The following is a 19734-nucleotide window of genomic DNA, read 5'->3' on the forward strand; positions in this document are numbered from 1 at the left end:
AGAAACAGATTGATAGAGCCAGAAGAGTACCCAGAAGTCACCTACTACAGGACAGGCCCAACAAAGAAAACAACAGAACTCCACTAGCCATCACCTTCAGCCCCCAACTAAAACCTCTCCAATGCATTATCAAGGATCTACAACTTATCCTGAAGGACGACCCATCACTCTCACAAATCTTGGGAGACAGGCCAGTCCTTGCTTACAGACAGCCCCCCAACCTGAAGCAAATACTCACCAGCAACCACACACCACACAACAGAACCACTAACCCACGAACCTATCCTTGCAACAAAGCCCGTTGCCAACTGTGCCCACATATCTATGCAGGGGACACCATCATAGGGCCTAATCACATCAGCCACACTATCAGAGGCTCGTTCACCTGCACATCTACCAACGTGATATATGCCATCATCTGCCAGCAATGCCCCTCTGCCATGTACATTGGTCAAACTGGACAGTCTCTACGTAAAAGAATAAATGGACACAAATCAGATGTCAAGAACTATAACATTCATAAACCAGTCGGAGAACACTTCAATCTCTCTGGTCACTCGATTTCTGACCTCAAAGTGACTATCCAACAAAAAAACTTCGAAAACAGACTCCAAGGAGAGACTGCTGAATTGGAATTAATTTGCAAATTGGATACAATTAACTTAGGCTTGAATAGAGACTGGGAGTGGTTGAGTCATTATACTAAGTGAAACTATTTCCCCTTGTTTATTTCCCACCCCCCTCCCCAGATGTTCTTGTTAACTCCTGGAAATGTGCTGGAAATGGCCCACCTTGATTATCACTTCAAAAGGTTTTCTCTCCCCCAACCCCACTCTGCTGCTGGTAACAGCTCATCTTAAGTGATCACTCTCCATACAATGTATATTTTTTCATGGTCTGTGTGTATATAAAATCTCCTCACTGTACTTTCCACTTTATGCATCTGATGAAGTGAGCTGTAGCTCACGAAAGCTTATGCTCAAATAAATTGGTTAGTCTCTAAGGTGCCACAAGTACTCCTTTTCTTTTTATATATATTATATAGTCTTTTGTCTGGTGAAAAAAATTTCCCTGGAACCTAACCCCCCCCCCCCGCGCCCCCATTTGCATTCATTCTTACGTGGAAATTGGATTCGCTTAACATCGCTTTGATTAAAGTCGTATTTTTCAGAAATCGAGGAGCTACTGTATTAGATCTTTCATAGAATCATAATCATAGAATATAAGGGTTGGAAGGGACCTCAGGAGGTCATCTAGCCCAACCCCCTGCTCAAAGCAGGCCCAATCCCCAATTTTTGCCCCAGATCCCTAAATGGCCCCCTCAAGGATTGAACTCACAACCCTGGGTTTAGTAGGTCAATACTCAAAACACTGAGCTACCTCTCAGTGAAAGAAGACCACTTGGAAACATATGCAAGTAAATATGTGCATCAGCAAGGTCCTGCTGTGACTGAAAGGCATTTATAGTTAAGCATTTGTACATAGGGAGAATATTCAAACTTTTTCACTAACATTCAATAAAATCTTGTTGCTTCCCCTGTCAGCCTCACCTGTGGTATTGTGCGGGGTTCTCAAAATTATAATCAAGTTCTCAACTCCAACTGTAGTTCTCTAGTAATGTTTGTCCTCCTGTCTAATGCTGAAAAAAATTAAACAAATTAGGTTTTGACTTTTAGTTTAAAATTTACATGATAGCCAAAACAGATGTCAGCTTAAATTTATTGCGAAGTGTCTAACCAATATGTGATGCTTAAGTAAATGCTGTACTGTTTTTGCAGATCTAGCCTCTCCTGCTACCCTAAAAACTCTGAACATCCAGAACGCAAGCTTGGGTTACATCTAAATGCGATTCCAGTTAGATTCGAATACAGTTCCCATCACCATAGCATGAGCAACTCACAACATTCTGAAGTGTTAAAGATATAGTTCTCTCTTCCTTGCAGTGTGCAGACTGGGCTTTTGAAAAAAAGCTGCAGTGATACTGTGAAAAGCCTAATCAAAAGTAGGTTTCAGAGTAACAGCCATGTTAGTCTGTATTCGCAAAAAGGAGTACTTGTGGCACCTGAGAGACTAACCAATTTATTTGAGCATAAGCTTTCGTGAGCTACAGCTCACAGCTTATGCTCAAATAAATTGGTTAGTCTCTCAGGTGCCACAAGTACTCCTTTTCTTTAATCAAAAGTAGGATTTATATATTTTTTCCTGAGACAGAGTTTCATGGGCATCCTGATCTCTTTGGGGAGTGAGTTCCCGACTCAGGACCAGTTAAGAAAGTTCTCTGCTGCACACGCAAGTCTAACTCTTCAGGGTGACAACTCCATTCTTCCAATGCCAATTTAGAGGCTCTGATCCTATCGAAGTCTTACAACACATGGATTAATTCCCTTCTGAGACTACTTCTGCATGGGGGGGAGAAGAGGTGTAGATACCATGGTGCCTGGGAATTCCTTGTTCAGTGTTTATCAGGATCTCAGTGACAACATCCAACCCCCAAGATGTTGGATCATATTAAAGAAGTTCTGTATTAAAATCACAAATGAGTTTGATTCCCCAGAGTTTAAATTCCAGGGTATTACTAATTAAGAGGTCTCTTGGTTTTTGGTGCTGTTTCTCTCCCTCTATGTGTGAAACTTGCAAGCTGCTAATTGTGTTAGTACATTCTAAGACAGAGTCTGTTCTCAAAGCAATTCACAGAGAGAGAGACTCAAAGCAATACTCTAACAACAGAAACAGCACCCAGAGACTCCCCGCCCTTTCCTTGTATTAACAATTGTGATTAAAATAGAGATAGAGGATGGATGTGGATGGATGCTTGGTGTGGATAATAACTGAATGATCAGGGAGGTGCCAGCCTAAGAATCCAGTGTCCATCGGCTGAAGAAGGCGTCAAGTGGAAATAACCAGAGGACCTCCCCCCGCCCCCGGAGGGCAGACTGGAATCCACCCAACAGCCTCAAGGATGGGAGAACCAAAGAACAAGATAACATCTTGGAGCCGTCAGGAATGTGCTATCTGCTGATTGATTCAGCAACAGCATGATGAAGCAATTCCCATAGACTGGCATAGGAAGAAATTCCTATAAAAATAGACTCTAAAAAGTGAGAACTTTGGGGTCTGATTCTGCAAACCAACTTCCAGGAGCGTCAGATGAGCATCTGACAAGGCCCTGCTCCCTCCAGGCCACCTGGCCAGTGACTTGGCATGAGCAACTGTAAGGCTGGTAACTATGATAACAACCTTGCAGAGTGTGTGTGTGTGTGTGTGTGTGTGTGTGTGTGTAAATATGAGATTGAATGGAATGTTATAGCTATAACTAACTGCTTACTATGATTCTTTCTGTATTCACAATAAATGTGGTATTTTGCCTTTTTCCCTTTAATAAGATCCTGCTGGTTTTTATTTTATTGGTACAACATTTTGGTGGAGAATTGCGAAAGGGGGAATATTGGTAAAAAACCTCAGTTATTGTAAATATTGGTGTGCACACCGCCAGCTCTAGTGAGCTAGGCATTTCTATTAGGTTAACCAGACCTGCTGGCCTCCGGGAAGGTAGCAGGGGACCTGCTGGCCTCCGGGAAGGTAGCAGGGGACCTGCTGGCCTCCGGGAAGGTAGCAGGGGACCTGCTGGCCTCCGGGAAGGTAGCAGGGGACCTGCTGGCCTCCGGGAAGGTAGCAGGGGACCTGCTGGCCTCCGGGAAGGTAGCAGGGGACCTGCTGGCCTCCGGGAAGGTAGCAGGGGACCTGCTGGCCTCCGGGAAGGTAGCAGGGGACCTGCTGGCCTCCGGGAAGGTAGCAGGGGACCTGCTGGCCTCCGGGAAGGTAGCAGGGGACCTGCTGGCCTCCGGGAAGGTAGCAGGGGACCTGCTGGCCTCCGGGAAGGTAGCAGGGGACCTGCTGGCCTCCGGGAAGGTAGCAGGGGACCTGCTGGCCTCCGGGAAGGTAGCAGGGGACCTGCTGGCCTCCGGGAAGGTAGCAGGGGACCTGCTGGCCTCCGGGAAGGTAGCAGGGGACCTGCTGGCCTCCGGGAAGGTAGCAGGGGACCTGCTGGCCTCCGGGAAGGTAGCAGGGGACCTGCTGGCCTCCGGGAAGGTAGCAGGGGACCTGCTGGCCTCCGGGAAGGTAGCAGGGGACCTGCTGGCCTCCGGGAAGGTAGCAGGGGACCTGCTGGCCTCCGGGAAGGTAGCAGGGGACCTGCTGGCCTCCGGGAAGGTAGCAGGGGACCTGCTGGCCTCCGGGAAGGTAGCAGGGGACCTGCTGGCCTCCGGGAAGGTAGCAGGGGACCTGCTGGCCTCCGGGAAGGTAGCAGGGGACCTGCTGGCCTCCGGGAAGGTAGCAGGGGACCTGCTGGCCTCCGGGAAGGTAGCAGGGGACCTGCTGGCCTCCGGGAAGGTAGCAGGGGACCTGCTGGCCTCCGGGAAGGTAGCAGGGGACCTGCTGGCCTCCGGGAAGGTAGCAGGGGACCTGCTGGCCTCCGGGAAGGTAGCAGGGGACCTGCTGGCCTCCGGGAAGGTAGCAGGGGACCTGCTGGCCTCCGGGAAGGTAGCAGGGGACCTGCTGGCCTCCGGGAAGGTAGCAGGGGACCTGCTGGCCTCCGGGAAGGTAGCAGGGGACCTGCTGGCCTCCGGGAAGGTAGCAGGGGACCTGCTGGCCTCCGGGAAGGTAGCAGGGGACCTGCTGGCCTCCGGGAAGGTAGCAGGGGACCTGCTGGCCTCCGGGAAGGTAGCAGGGGACCTGCTGGCCTCCGGGAAGGTAGCAGGGGACCTGCTGGCCTCCGGGAAGGTAGCAGGGGACCTGCTGGCCTCCGGGAAGGTAGCAGGGGACCTGCTGGCCTCCGGGAAGGTAGCAGGGGACCTGCTGGCCTCCGGGAAGGTAGCAGGGGACCTGCTGGCCTCCGGGAAGGTAGCAGGGGACCTGCTGGCCTCCGGGAAGGTAGCAGGGGACCTGCTGGCCTCCGGGAAGGTAGCAGGGGACCTGCTGGCCTCCGGGAAGGTAGCAGGGGACCTGCTGGCCTCCGGGAAGGTAGCAGGGGACCTGCTGGCCTCCGGGAAGGTAGCAGGGGACCTGCTGGCCTCCGGGAAGGTAGCAGGGGACCTGCTGGCCTCCGGGAAGGTAGCAGGGGACCTGCTGGCCTCCGGGAAGGTAGCAGGGGACCTGCTGGCCTCCGGGAAGGTAGCAGGGGACCTGCTGGCCTCCGGGAAGGTAGCAGGGGACCTGCTGGCCTCCGGGAAGGTAGCAGGGGACCTGCTGGCCTCCGGGAAGGTAGCAGGGGACCTGCTGGCCTCCGGGAAGGTAGCAGGGGACCTGCTGGCCTCCGGGAAGGTAGCAGGGGACCTGCTGGCCTCCGGGAAGGTAGCAGGGGACCTGCTGGCCTCCGGGAAGGTAGCAGGGGACCTGCTGGCCTCCGGGAAGGTAGCAGGGGACCTGCTGGCCTCCGGGAAGGTAGCAGGGGACCTGCTGGCCTCCGGGAAGGTAGCAGGGGACCTGCTGGCCTCCGGGAAGGTAGCAGGGGACCTGCTGGCCTCCGGGAAGGTAGCAGGGGACCTGCTGGCCTCCGGGAAGGTAGCAGGGGACCTGCTGGCCTCCGGGAAGGTAGCAGGGGACCTGCTGGCCTCCGGGAAGGTAGCAGGGGACCTGCTGGCCTCCGGGAAGGTAGCAGGGGACCTGCTGGCCTCCGGGAAGGTAGCAGGGGACCTGCTGGCCTCCGGGAAGGTAGCAGGGGACCTGCTGGCCTCCGGGAAGGTAGCAGGGGACCTGCTGGCCTCCGGGAAGGTAGCAGGGGACCTGCTGGCCTCCGGGAAGGTAGCAGGGGACCTGCTGGCCTCCGGGAAGGTAGCAGGGGACCTGCTGGCCTCCGGGAAGGTAGCAGGGGACCTGCTGGCCTCCGGGAAGGTAGCAGGGGACCTGCTGGCCTCCGGGAAGGTAGCAGGGGACCTGCTGGCCTCCGGGAAGGTAGCAGGGGACCTGCTGGCCTCCGGGAAGGTAGCAGGGGACCTGCTGGCCTCCGGGAAGGTAGCAGGGGACCTGCTGGCCTCCGGGAAGGTAGCAGGGGACCTGCTGGCCTCCGGGAAGGTAGCAGGGGACCTGCTGGCCTCCGGGAAGGTAGCAGGGGACCTGCTGGCCTCCGGGAAGGTAGCAGGGGACCTGCTGGCCTCCGGGAAGGTAGCAGGGGACCTGCTGGCCTCCGGGAAGGTAGCAGGGGACCTGCTGGCCTCCGGGAAGGTAGCAGGGGACCTGCTGGCCTCCGGGAAGGTAGCAGGGGACCTGCTGGCCTCCGGGAAGGTAGCAGGGGACCTGCTGGCCTCCGGGAAGGTAGCAGGGGACCTGCTGGCCTCCGGGAAGGTAGCAGGGGACCTGCTGGCCTCCGGGAAGGTAGCAGGGGACCTGCTGGCCTCCGGGAAGGTAGCAGGGGACCTGCTGGCCTCCGGGAAGGTAGCAGGGGACCTGCTGGCCTCCGGGAAGGTAGCAGGGGAAAAACACATAGATTAAGCTATGATTTCAGAATCTAGGCTGTGTCACTTGCTAAGTAATACCAGCAGTGACAAAGAGATTGAAATATCCATGTTAAGATGTTTAAAAGAAAACAGGGTAAGCCAGTACTAGAGGGAGGAATGGAGTCAGAAGGAACTCCAACCTCACCTTTTGTTAAAGAAATTACACCTTTTAAACAAATCCTTCAAAAATTTGGGCACAGTCCTTGGACTAAACAAGCCCTAGCTGATGTCTGCACTATTTCGGACCTAGAGGATAGATTGGCTCAGTATATCCTCATATACAAACCTTCTAGTGCTGCCAAAAGAGATGCAGCAGCAATTTGGTTGTTGTGGGAGGCATGTAAGGATTCTTCCCTCCGCTTGTCTTCATGTAAAGAGGAAAAGGCACAAATGGAAAAGGGAGCAGACAATTGGAAGGTGCTGGCTACAAATATCCAAAGCCAGCTGAAAATAGTGAAAGAGGCACTCCAGGAATACAAAAAGAGTGAAAAAGTTAACTCTGCAGAGGCTGGAGGGAATTAAGCAGTTAAACTTTGTATTTCACCCAAACAACTTTTAACCGAAAATGTTAAAAAGGAAAAGAGTTAGAGCATTCTTGGTTTCTTTGCAGCCATTCTGAAAGAAAAATAGGCCCTTTTCCAAAGGAATGTCTGTAAATTAGCCAGGCAAAAATAAACTGATTAAAATCATTTGACTGGACAATTTAGTCAAATTTGCTAAAAGAACATAAGAGGGTTCTATTGGAACTTAACTGCCTCAAATGTATAAAGGGAATGTAAGATGTAAAAAAAACAGAGCAGTGTGGAAGGGATGTTAAGGAAAAGAAAATGTGTATGTATCTGTCTGTGTGTGTGTAAATATGTAAAGTTCTAAGGACCAGTTAGTTTTGTTTTTGTTTTAAATAATGCCACTCAAAATCCATTTGACTCTTTAATTCGAAGTTGCAAAACTGACAAACCTTTTTGCTAGACACAGGTAATTAGTGTTGTTTGGCTTTGGGATTTGGCATTTAACCCTTAAAAGGTAACTCAATGCTTTACAAAATTTAAAATGTTTTTAAGTTGTGGCTGCAGCAGGGCAGTCAAAATCAGGAGAATATAAAAAAAAATTTTTTGGATTCTTTTTGTTTGTTTTTTGTTTGTTTGTTTTTGTAACAAAATAGCAGATGAGAGTTGTAGTAAAAAAAAATTAAAAAAAAGACAGTGCCTCTCTGAAGCAACAGCAGGGGTGAGGTGCACAAAACAAAAAGAAGCAATGTTAGAAACATTGAGTCTTAAAATGGCTCTGAGTAATCAGACTGTCACTTTGATAAAGGTACATGAAAACTCTGTAAGCAAAAAAAGAAATAGTGACACCTTATGTAAAAATGGATCTGGATAATGTTATAGAAGTTAAACTATGGAAGGAATGTGCATTTGCCCCAGAACATGTGCAGGGTATATTGTAGAAGGGGCAAAAGAAATGCAAACATACCATGCTACTTAATTAAAATGCTATTAGGGCTCCAAAGGGAGCCACAATAGGTTGGGTTTTCTTTTTCAGATTGCTGTGTGTTTTGGAAGCAGAAGTTAAAAGTAATCAAAACTCTGGTGAAAGTTGATTGTGTCCCTTTTAAGATAGAGTCTCTGAGCTGCTGATGGCTTTAAATCCAAAAGCAGGAAGTTTCTGTGAAAATGCAAATGACCTAAATGATAAAGGAAGGAAAGAACTAGCAGCACAAAGGAGCTGCAGATAAAGGACATACCTGGTCAGCAAACAAATTGTCTAAATAAAAGGCATGGGATAATAATGATAATAAGTATCCCTGTAACAAAAAATCCTTTAAGGTCGTATGGTAATGATGCTTCTCAGTTATTACCTGTAAATAAAACTTAAAGCTTAACACAGCAGGAAAAACATTATAAACTTGGTCTGCTGTATAAGAAGGAAAACTCAGGGATTTAATGACTAAACAGTGGGATAATTTCCCCATAACCCTTAAAAGATAAAAGCCTTTGAAACCTGGCCTGCCTATAGAACAAAAACAGGAAAATATGGGGGCAATTTCTCTGTTTTGCCTGCAATCAGCAAGGGTATTTGTAAAAGAAATATTTTAAGCAATAATCTGCCACCCCAAAAGGGGTAGAAACATGTTCTTTTTGTCTTTCAGAAAATCAGGAAAAGCTGCCAGCTGAAAAGCAACCCAATACCATGAATCTACTGTCACAATAGAAATTGTGTTCTGTGTTCTATGTTTTGTCTTGTGTTTTGTGTTGTTGATAGCACTGTTGTGTGTTTAAAAAAAAAATACTGAAGACCTGCAGGAACTTAAAAATAAATTAAGCTTTCTGTCCCAGCTACAGGACAGCCTGATACAAAAACAAGTACATGCCAATGTAGACTTGGTCCAAATTGGTCTGGGTAACCTAAAAGGCCGATGGAATCTTTAGTAATGGCTTAATACTACCACATGGCTTATCCATAAAAAATATATATATATTAGAAATAGGAAACTACACAGCCATAGCTATGGGATGCACTGAAATGCAGATACTTGCACTAGCTACTTTGGAACACAAAATGTTCTGGGTCATATTGGGAAATATTAAGGGTTTGATGCATTTGTTAAAAAAGAAAGAGATCATTGTTTGACACTTATCAATATGAATGGATGCAATATGTTTCCAGTATTGTAAACCAGACTTGTTAATGGGAGAAATTGTTGTCAAAATTGCACACCAACAGTCCCTGGAGGCAAAGGTATTGAAGGTTAACCCACTCCCCATATTACACATGGGATCCTTTTGGCTACCCTGGACCTTGAGCCAGTGGGCTGGGGAGGGAGGGAAGCTATTGGACACTAGAGGTTGTACCGAATGGACTCCTCAAAAGTGGGTGTGCCTCACCTTGCCTGTTGCCCCAGAACCTTGTAGTAAAGATACATCACTAGGATCATGTATGTGGCATGAATTGGAATCACAAACTCAAATTGCCTCACAGTACTTTCTCTTGAATAGGCTACATAGAAAGTGACACTGACGATTATAAATCTTAGTGTCAAAAGGGGGATTATGTTGGATCATATTAAAGAAGTTCTGTATTAAAATCACAAATGAGTTTGATTCCCCAGAGTTTAAATTCCAGGGTATTACTAATTAAGAGGTCTCTTGGTTTTTGGTACTGTTTCTCTCCCTCTATGTGTGAAACTTGCAAGCTGCTAATTGTGTTAGTACATTCTAAGACAGAGTCTGTTCTCAAAGCAGTTCACAGAGAGAGAGACTCAAAGCAATACTCTAACAACAGAAACAGCACCCAGAGACTCCCCACCCTTTTGTTGTATTAACAATTGTGATTAAAATAGAGATAGAGGATGTATGTGGATGGATGCTTGGTGTGGATAATAACTGAATGATCAGGGAGGTGCCAGCCTAAGAATCCAGTGTCCATCGGCTGAAGAAGGCGTCAAGTGGAAATAACCAGAGGACCCCCCCCCGCCCCCGGAGGGCAGACTGGAATCCACCCAACAGCCTCAAGGATGGGAGAACCAAAGAACAAGATAACATCTTGGAGCCGTCAGGAATGTGCTATCTGCTGATTGATTCAGCAACAGCATGATGAAACAATTCCCATAGACTGGCATAGGAAGAAATTCCTATAAAAATAGACTCTAAAAAGTGAGAACTTTGGGGTCTGATTCTGCAAACCAACTTCCAGGAGCATCAGATGAGCATCTGACAAGGCCCTGCTCCCTCCTCATGTCCAGGCCACCTGGCCAGTGACTTGGCATGAGCAACTCTAAGGCTGGTAACTATGATAACAACCTTGCAGAACCTGTGTGAGTGTGTGTGTGTGAGTGTGTGAATGAATGTGAGAATAAATATGAGATTGAATGGAATGTTATAGCTATAACTAACTGCTTACTATATTTCTTTCTGTATTCACAATAAATGTGGTATTTTGCCTTTTTCCCTTTAATAAGATCCTGCTGGTTTTTATTTTATTGGTACAACAAAGACACACTCAAATTTTAAATATAGTTAGGTGGCCTCTTCAAGAACAAGTATGTGGCTTTTAAAGAGATATCCTGTGTCATATTTCAGCCTCACTGAATTAAATTCTTCCAACACTTAAGGGACTTTACTAAGGAGGGTTGTCTCTAAGTTCCCTGTAAGCTGCGCGGCTGCACAGCAGCCTATTTAGCACCACTCAGACGCTCAAGGAACCGTCCAGGGACTTGCTGCGGCTGGGGGAGAAGCACCTCTCCCCCAGTCTAGCCCCCAACTTGCCGCAGCCAGGACACCCTTCCCCCAGCCCCAACTCTGCTGTGGCATGGCCACAGCAGCCGGAGGCGGACCCAGGTATAGCCAGGGGATGGCTGCCTATCCTGAAGGCCCAACCCCAGAGCTGCCGCAGCAAGGGGAAGCGGCCCGGACCCAGGCACAGCTGGAGGATGGCCGCCTATCCTGAAGGCCCAACCCCAGAGCTGCCACAGCGAGGGGAGGTGCCTCTCCAGCCCAGGTGCTGCTGCGAGGAGAGAGCCTCTCCCCTGCCATAGCCCCGAGCACCCTCCTGCACCCCAAACACCTCACCCCCTGCTCCCCAACCCTGAGCTCCCTCCCACCCTCCGAACCCCTCGGCCCCACCCCCAGCACATGAATTTTGTTAAGTGCACCGATATGAAGGTGATGTGTGTCACAGCCCCCATATTGGTGCATATCATAAAATTCATTCCGCACATGGGTGGGAAAATTAGAAGGAACACTGCCAGTGATATGCTCATTAGTAATTTCATACAATTTTGGATAAGAGATTTTAATTGGCAATCCTACAAGTCTAATATATGGTAAATTTTTGCTAGCTCACCAAATCTGATGCTCATTATTAAGGGAAGTAAAGTCAACTCTGAAGTGATACCACCTCCTCCTAGATATCAAATACTATATATGACAATCACATTTCAACTGCTGAGAAGACTTCCTGGAGCCTCTGATCAAGTCCTAGTTACACTACTACATATCATGCATCAATCACGTTAAAGCTAGGAACCTCAAATTCTTTAAATTCTCTTCGTAAGAGGCACACCCAATTGCATTTGATTATCATTGTCCTGCTGCAAGATGATGTGTCTCTAAAGCAGGATTCGAACTCAGCTTGCTGGTTCCCACTTCCATATTTCATCCATTAAGCCGGCATCATTTCCACCTGCAGCTCAGAAGATTACACTGCAGTGACAAAACCAACATCTACAGTATAATTAGCTTCTAGAGAGTGTTCTTATTTTAAGTAGAGCAATATGAAAATGATTGCTAGGCAGAGCTAGAAAATCAGTTTCCCTGCAGGCATAGCTAACTGGCAATAAGGCTTCAAAGTATGAACAACAGAGAAGCATACAAATTCCTATCAGCTAATTAGTTTTGCTCACTGTACTTAGAGTAGTAACTCAGAGTGACACAGTCCTGATATGGAAGAGATTTTGTCCCTAAAAACAATGAATTAATATCAAATATATGCAGACAATAGCAACCATTACTTAGTACATAGACTCATTCAGATTTGTCATATCCCTATGTAAATTCCCAGTCAAGAAAAGAGTGAATTGTATTTTAAAATTTCAATTTAATTATCAATTTAAAAGGTCCTCCATTAAAATAAATCTCTACAATGCTATATTAATATTTCAAAATTCATAAGTTTATTACATAGCAGCAACTAAGTCGACTTTCATTGTTTTCAGAGCTCATCTACATGTTTACAGCCTCTCAAGAGTGTAAGAAAGTAACACTGTAAATCTGGCGATACAGAAATCAAAACTGACTACATGCACCCTCTCTCGTAAATACAAAGCACACGCCAAGAAGAGAGATTGTTAGCATCTGTTTTAGTAACAAATTCTCATGTGAAATTGGATAAAAGATTTGCAATATTTTTTAAGTTGTGTCCATTTAAAGGCACCAGCTAAGGACTGCTGAATATCGCACCCCCAGCTTTTTCCCCCATCAGTACCCTCAGAGGAATTTCTTAAAATTACCTTTGAGATTGCTTCACTGGTATCTGCAGACAGACACATTGCGCTTAAGGCACTTTACATCACTAGTAATCATACGACTGACTGAGAATGTGCCATTTTCAGTCACATTATAGGTGGCATTACCAGCTCCTCCTAGAGTTCAGGTTGCTTGATACTTCCCATTATAAGATGCTTTTTATCAGGGATGTGCCTTTTCCTGTTCCTGTGAAAAAAGTCCAAATTTGGCAGTTATCAGCCTTTGAAAAAGTCTCAGTTTGCACGTGTTCAGCAGACTTAAGAGTTTGGCAGCTAAATTATCCAGAGATTATCTGTACTGGGAATGCTCCATCCTGCGGCTGAGAAGGAATTACTTTACAATCACTGTTTCGGACTGCTGGGGGTCATTGCACCAGGTACAAAACTTTCTTAATTATCTTTCTGCTGACACCCGGACAGGGTGGAGGAGGACACAACATGACTAATACGGAGGGAACAAGAGCTGTACTGGAGGAGGGGTGGCACATGCGAAGACAAGCAATCAGAGTGGAGAAGAGAGAAGACTATGCCTGGCAGGGGCTGTGCATAGAGAGAGACTGGGAGGAGACAAGGTGCTGCAAGGGTGGAGGGGGGAAGGATTGGGACTGACTTGGCAAAAAGATGGTACTGGAAACCAGTGGAAAGGGGCCGGGGGAGAGACGTTAGATGAGAAGCCCAGGACAGGATAGCCATGAAGACTTGAGAACAGAGCGGTGTTGACAGACAGATTCATACATTCCATGGCCAGAAGGGACCATTGTGATCATCTAGTATGGAACAAGGGCAGAAGGGTATCAGGATTAGGGAGGGAGATAATGCACAAGAAACTATGACCACTAGAGACACCCCTCTCCAGAACAGAATTCAAGATTCCAGTCTCAACATTCCTCTGTCAGCAAATATCTGTGAAACTAACTGCTATATGTGGGTCTCATCCTCATCTAGTGGCTGGTCATCTGCCTTTATGTGAAACTACTACAGCCATCAGTTACTCTGTTACCCAAGTGGTTGTGCTATGGATTTAAAAGTTTCATCACATCCGATGGAAAAAAAAAATGGGTGTCAATGATTCCACACAAAACATTCCATTAAGTTTAGTTTAAAAAAAACAACAAAAGCCCCCACACACACACACCACACCAGAGAATTACATACAAAAGCATACATTAATAGAATGTTAAGATGGTAAATTCAAGTACTCAAGTTATGAAATGCCAGAATTAACACTGCATGTGCAAACCTAATTCGACTCCCCTGTGCGTATGCATTATTATGCAGTCCTAATTATGTGACTGTTTTTGCCATAAGATCTTTGCCTCATTCAGTGCACAGAAAGTACCATGCTCTAGGAATGAATCAGGATTATGTACTGAAAGAGGCTGTTGGTACAACCCCTGTCTCATTTGTGGCTGAAGCTGAAATGTGTTTAGTGCAGGAGGCAAAGGACTGCATGAAGAGAAAGGTTGTTTTCATGGTTAAAGCAATCTCATTTTCTGGGTGCCCAACTCTAGACCATGGGGTTGAATCTGCAGAAATGTTAAGCACTGTATAGCTGCATCTGAAGTCAGATGGAGATGTGCTCCGAACATAGAAAGTGTTATATAATGCTACATACTCTGAAAAATATGAAGCCCTCAGCCTCTCAAATTGGGCACCCAAACTTAAGATCAAAGGTGTCCACTAATTTCTCAAAAAGAAAAGGAGTACTTGTGGCACCTTAGAGACTAACCAATTCTTTTTGCGAATACAGACTAACACGGCTGTTACTCTGAAACTAATTTCTCAGTGCATCAGTCCTCCAGCTGCAGAATGCAGCTACTTCATCTCATGTTACAGGCATGTTTTGAAAGTAAGTTAGTATTTATGAAACACACAGCTACTAACAAACATCAAAAAACCAACATGGAAATAGTCGTATAGTGTGCACTAAATAAGGCATGGGGCCAAACTCTGGAAGACTATGATAAAACAAAATGTTGAATAGTTGCTCCTCAAATAAACACTATCCTTCCTATGTACTGAATGAGAGAGGTCCTGTGGGGGGAAAAAAATATGTGATCATATAGTTCAGAGTATCATAACACATACACACAAGAAGGGCAAAATAAATTTTCCTAGGCAGCCTTAACTTTGGCATGGCCTAACTTGATCTCACAACCTTAAGTAATATCGAAAATACTGTTTTTGGCAAAAGCAGAATTAAAAATGTAAGAATGGCCATACTGGGTCAGAGCAATGATCCATGTAGCCCAGTATCTGGTCTTCTCATAGTGACTGGTGCCAGATGTTTCAGAGGGAGTGAAAAGAACAGGGCAATTTATCGAGTGAGCCATACAATCATCCAGTCCCAGTTTCTAGCAATCAGAAGTTTAGGAACACACAGAGACACAACCACATCATGGCTAATAGCCATTGATGGACCTATCCTCCTTCAACATATCTAAGGTCGTCTACATTACAGAGTTTTGTTGACAGAAGTCATGCTGACACTCAAAAAGAACTATAATAAATATTAGTACTGCAGTTCACACTCTGTTAGCAAAGCGTGTCCACTCTTGGGGTACTAGCATCGACAGTATGAGCAGTACACTGACTACCTATCCCACAGTCCAGCTCGACACCTTCTGCCGTTATATCTTGTGGGATAATGGAGTGGATTGCAGCACATCTTGGGACCGGGCTCAGTGTCCCGTGATGCATTGCTTTCTGTCCCAGCATTCCACAGGCTTCCAGCTTTCTTTCATGGCATTTTTCAAATGGCCCTACTTTGCTGTGCACCCCAGCATTTTTGTGAGAAGGAATGGATTCCGCACTGCTCTCCTATGCTCTGATAACTGTCATGAAGACACTGCGGATGGCAGTGCAGTTAATCACGAAGTTCCTAACCGAAGACGACTCCCAGATGCCTGACATGCTGTGTAATATGGATAAGAGCAACTTCAGATTGTTTTTGGCATTCTCAGAACAGCTGCAGAGGGTTGCTTTTGGGCTCGGGAAACAAGCACTAAACGATGGGATCACATCATCAGACAGGTGTGGGATGACGAGCAGCAGCTATAGACCTTTCCGATGTGGAAAGCCACCCTCCTGGAACTATGGGCGGAGCTCGCCCCAACACTGCAGTGCAAAGACACCAGAACGAGAGCTGCCCTATTGTTAGAGAAGCGTGTGGCACTGTGTGGAAGCTGGCGACTCCAGACTGCAACAGGTCGGTCGCAAATCAGTTTGGAGTTGAGAAGTCAGCCACTGAGGATGCATTAACATAAGTGTGCAGGGCAATAAATCGCATCCTGCTACGAAGAACCGTGACTCTGGGAAATGCGCATGAAATAGTGGAAGGCTTTGCAAAGATGGGTTTCCTTAAATGTGGAGGGGCTATAGATGGCACACACATTACAATTTTGGCACCAGAACATCTTGTGACTGAGTACATCAATAGGAAGGGGTACTTCTCCATGGTGTTGCAGGCGCTTGTGGATCACCCTGGGCGTTTCACTGATAACAATGCAGAGTAGTCCTGAAAGGTGGATGACGCATGCATCTTCAGGAACACCAGCCTGTATAGAAAGCTACAAGCGGGGACTTTCTTTCCAGACCAGAAGATTACAGTGGGGGATACTGATATGCCCATAGTGATCCTAGACACCTGGCGTACCCCTTACAGCCATGGATCATGAAATCTTACACGGGAAACCTGGATAGCAGTAAGGAGCAGTTCAACAACAGGCCGAGTAGGTGCTGGATGACTGTGGAATGTGTCTCTGGCAGATTAAAGGTGTGCTGGCAATGCTTTTATGGCAGGTTAGACCTCAATGAGGATAATATTCAGAGACCCGCTGAAGTATCCATGGGGCTCTTGGCGGTGGGGTCGCCACTGAGGATAGTGTCCACCTCCTTACAGAGCTAGCGGGTCTTAGGTACAGCACCAGAGTGAGGGTTCACCTCCCTCACCTAATGGTTTGCTTGCCTCAGCTCTATTATCTTCACTCTGCACTACAGAGTGTCCCGATAATAGCTCTTTTCACAAAAAGTCTTGAGAAATGTGCCTGTAGGCATTCCAATTCCTATAGCTCAAGCACAGCTGGGATTGCACAGCCTCCTGCCCCCATATACTGATCAGATCCAACAGCTCCACAGTGGTGCAAGCTGGAGAGCGTTTGCTGCAATAACCTGCCATGATCACCTGGGAAGATGTGATCAGACCTCTCCACCCCAAGCAAACAGAAAATGGAATTTCAAAAATTCCCAGGGCTTCTAAGGTGGAGGGCCAGATGGTTGTTTACCTGGCTGTAGGGCAGTGGAGTTCAAACTGTTGACCAGAGCAGACACAATGGGCATTGTGGGACACCTCCTGGAGGCCAATTAAAGCAATAAAACCAGCGTGGTGTCTACTCTGGCACTTTGTCAACAAAAATTTTGCACAAAAAGCCTTATGTCTATCATCAGGGTGGTTTTATTTATTTGTCGACAAAACTTTGTAGCGCAGACAAGGCCTAATTCTTTGTTGAACCCAGGTATACTTTTAGCTTTCACAATATCCCGAAGGCAATGAGTTCTACAATTTACATTGTGTGAAGTACTTCCTTATGTTTGTTTTAAACCTGCTGCCTATTAGTTTCATTGGGTGACCCCTGGTTCTTGTGTTACGTGGCGGAGTAAACAACACTCCTGTATTCACTTTCTTCATACAACTCATGATTTTATAGACCTCTACTGTATCCCCCGCTCAGCCTCATCTTTTCTCCAACCTGAACAATCCCAGTCTTTCATCTCTTTCAAATGGAAGCTATTTCATTTTTGTTACCTTTCTCTGTACGTTTTCCAGTTCTAATATATCTTTTTTGAGATGGGGCAAACCAACTGCATGCAGTATTCAAGGTATGGGAGGACCATGGATTTCTATAGTGGCATTTTATTTTCTGTGCTATCTATTCCTTTCCTAGTGGTTCCTAACATTGTTCGCTTTTTTGATGGTCACTGCACACTGAGCAGATGTTTTCAGAGAACGATCCTTGATGATCTTTCCCTTGAGTGATAACAGCTAATTTAGTCCTGATCATTTTGTATGTATAGGTTGGATTATTTTCCCAGTGTGCCTTACTTTGCATTTATCAACAATGAATTTCATCTGCCATTTTGTTACCTGGTCCCCCAGTTTTGTGAGAGCCCTTTGTAACTCTTCAGTTAGTTTGGACTTAACTACCTTGAGTAATTTTGTATCATCTGCAAACTTTACCACTGCACTGTTTACCCCCTTTTCCAGATCATTTATGAGTTTGTTTAACAGCACTGGTCCCAGCACCTCTTTCCACTGTGACAAATGACCATTTATTCCAACCCTTTGTTTCCTGTCTTTTAACCAGTTACTAATCCATGAGAGGACCTTCCCTTTTATCTCATGACTTCTTACTTTGCTAAAGAGCCTTTGATAAGTGACCTTTCTGAATGTTCTAGTACACTATATCCACTGGATCACCCTTGTCCATATTTGTTGACAGCTTCAAGGATTAGTTAAGTGTTTGTTTCTTTCAACAAAAAGAAAATATTTTAAAATAATTTTACTACAAAGGCAACGTTAGAGCATGTACTACCTCCACACCATAGTCTCCTAAAGTTTTTCAGCACACAAAAAAACGCAATACAAAATTAGGTTCAAAAGGAGATGCACTACATGCATCAAGAGGGAAACAAAACTAACATGGAATACCACTTCAAATACAGCAAATCCCCAGAGATTAGAAGCTTTGCAGACACCGACTACGCAGAGGCTGATATGAAACATAAGCCCCACCTCTCCAGGGAAGGTAAGCAGCGCAGCACCACCTCTGCCAACCAAAAAGCTGGTGGGAAGAACCCTGGAATTTCCAACAAGGTTCTGATCCTGGGCCTTTGCTCAGGAGTTCTTTTATATCTACTTCTGGTTATTAAGTCATCAGTTTTGAAGATCCCCTGCCCACTAGGAGGGAAAAGCCTCCCGGCCCCCAGAAGGCCTGACTTCTTCTGCAAGAGTGCTCTATTCAGCCCCTTCCTTAACCTCCTAGCAGATGAATCTCTCCATCTATTGCTCTGCCTCTTCCAGCCTTCTTTATTTGGGTCCTCTTAACTCACATGAATAGCTTTCTAATGCTTGCCATTATAACTTATTTATCACTGCTGCTAGGCAGTTCTGAGGAGTGCAGGGAAACTGACAAACAATCACGTCAATTTCACTTTGCTGATACTTGTGAAACCTCAGAGGATCAACTGAGACAATTGGAGATGTTCACTGAAAGTCATGGACATAGGATAGAAAGGACGGAATATCAAAGATTCCCCCCTCCTCACAACAGCCAAGGAGTTCTGTTAGGTCAGGGATGGGCAAACTTTTTGGACCGAGGGCCACATCTGGGAATAGAAATTGTATGGCGGGCCATGAATGCTCACAAAATTGGGGTTGGGCTCTGGTTGGGGGTGCTGGCTCTGGGGTGCGACCAGAAATGAGGAGTTCGGTGTGCGGGAGGGGGCTCCGGGCTGGGATGGGGAAGTGTGAGGGGTCCGGGTTGCGGTGGGCTGGGCTCTGTGGTGGGGCTGGGGATGAGGAGTTTTGGGTGTAGGAGGGTGCTCTGGGCTGGGACCGAGGGGTTTGGAGGGCGGGGGGGGGGGGGGGGGGGGGATCAGGGCAGGCTCTGGCTGGGAGTGCGGGCTCTGGGGTGGGGCAGGGGATGAAAGGTTTGGGGAGCAGGAGGGTGCTGCGGGCTGGGATCGAGTGGTTCAGAGGGTGGGAGGGGGATCAGGGCTGGGGCAGGGGGTGGGGAGAGGCTCAGGGGTGCAGGCTCCCAATGGCGCTTACCTCAAGCGGCTCCTGGAAGCAGCAGCATGTCCCTTCTCCGGCTCCTATGTGGAAGTGCACCATCCGTTGGAGCATGTACAGGCTGGAGCGGGGGTGTACAGGAGTGGAGATGCGGGACAGATTCCAGGAGCTGCATGGAGCAGCCCCCGACCCTGTGCTCTGGCTGGAGTGCCAGAATGGGGCCATGCCGAGGCTTCTGGAGGCCACATAGTGCTTCCCCCAACCCTGTGCCCCAGCTGGAGCGGGGCCACACCATGGATTCCAGGAGCTGTGTGGTGAGTCCCCTGACCCTGCTCCCCGGCTGGAGCACTGGAGCAGGGCAAGCCCCAGCTCTCGCTCCCCAGCGGGAGCTTGAGGGCTGGATCCAGCCAGCGGGCCGTAGTTTGCCCACC

At 47.2% G+C, this 19734-nt stretch overlaps 1 protein-coding gene across 4 annotated transcripts in view; it reads right to left on the minus strand.

Moving 5' to 3' along the window:
* Positions 1-19734, minus strand: part of LOC311515705 (KAT8 regulatory NSL complex subunit 1-like) — a 151527-nt gene that overhangs the window by 117127 nt on the left and 14666 nt on the right. The window contains exon 3 of one of the 4 annotated variants that reach the window (XM_084618954.1): positions 12499-12700. The exons of the other annotated variants lie outside the window; for them this stretch is intronic. The gene's annotated coding sequence lies outside the window, so the exon portion shown is untranslated. The remainder of the gene's footprint in view (positions 1-12498; positions 12701-19734) is intronic. 4 annotated transcript variants of the gene reach the window in all.

Source organism: Lepidochelys olivacea, assembly GCF_965140295.1.
Source record: "Lepidochelys olivacea isolate rLepOli2 genome assembly, chromosome: 2".
In the NCBI taxonomy this organism is placed as follows: domain Eukaryota; kingdom Metazoa; phylum Chordata; order Testudines; family Cheloniidae; genus Lepidochelys; species Lepidochelys olivacea.